Below are 1,001 nucleotides of genomic sequence, written 5' to 3'. Positions count from 1 at the left end.
TACTCAGGGAGGCATATAGCACCTAAATGTGGTTGTTTGCAATTTACAGATGTTTCCAAAATCCAAAGTACCACTTTTCTTTGAGATGTAAATGCCTTGAAAGGTACCTTCACTAGTCTTCCTGGGCTTTTGTGGGTGTAACCTAGGGCTAGTGTGGGCTGTGACCATGTGTCCGTCTTGGGGAGATGAAAGAAGTTGTGTTACTTTTTTGGAGCAGAGAAATAAGCTCGACAAATCACCACAGATCTAATCCTCCTATCATGCGAAGAATGAAATGTTTTAGGGGAAGTGATGCAAATGTTTCCTTTGTGTCTGTTGTATACATTTTCATGTCTCCAAAGACTAAGGCTTCTTGCATGAGCTCTGAAAACTCCAGGGAAGATTTGTGTCCCCACAAAGCCTTTTTATCAACTTTACTAATAAAACAGTCAGTTATCTCACCAAAAAAGTGAGTTTATTCAGGAATAGCCACCAGGATTGCCATTTGGGAAATACCATCTATGGCTCCAGAGAGTCAAGTAGGGAGCTTGTTTTTATAGAGGGGAGGGGGCTTTCGGAGGGGCTCTTATAGATGAAAGTTTATTGGAGAGAGTAAGATTTCAGGGTGTGGCTTCTCATTGGCTGGCTGGACTTGTTGCTGGGTGAGAAGAGGGTCTTCCTTCCTGCAGCTGGGGTAGCTGAGTAGCAAAGTAGCGACCTTCTTACTGTTGCAGGTCAGAGTAAGTCTCTTCCCATCTGGGAACACTGATGAATGGTAGGGATGAGAGTTCTCTTCCCGACTCTAGTCTTAGCTGAGGTTTCCTTCCACCTCACAGCAGCAGTGCTAATATACATGAGCTGCAGGAAAGCTTTCTCTTAGAAAGCTTTAAAATCCAGGTTGTCTTAATGCATTTGTTTAAAAGTGAGATAGCATATACTTTGAATATGAGTGCTCAGAATTCTTATGTGAAATAAATTAAATAATTCCAAAATCATGGCTAATACTATTTTAATAATCATTA

The sequence above is a fragment of the Muntiacus reevesi genome, chromosome 12, assembly GCF_963930625.1.
Source record: "Muntiacus reevesi chromosome 12, mMunRee1.1, whole genome shotgun sequence".
In the NCBI taxonomy this organism is placed as follows: Eukaryota; Metazoa; Chordata; class Mammalia; order Artiodactyla; family Cervidae; genus Muntiacus; species Muntiacus reevesi.
This window is presented reverse-complemented; position numbering follows the sequence as displayed.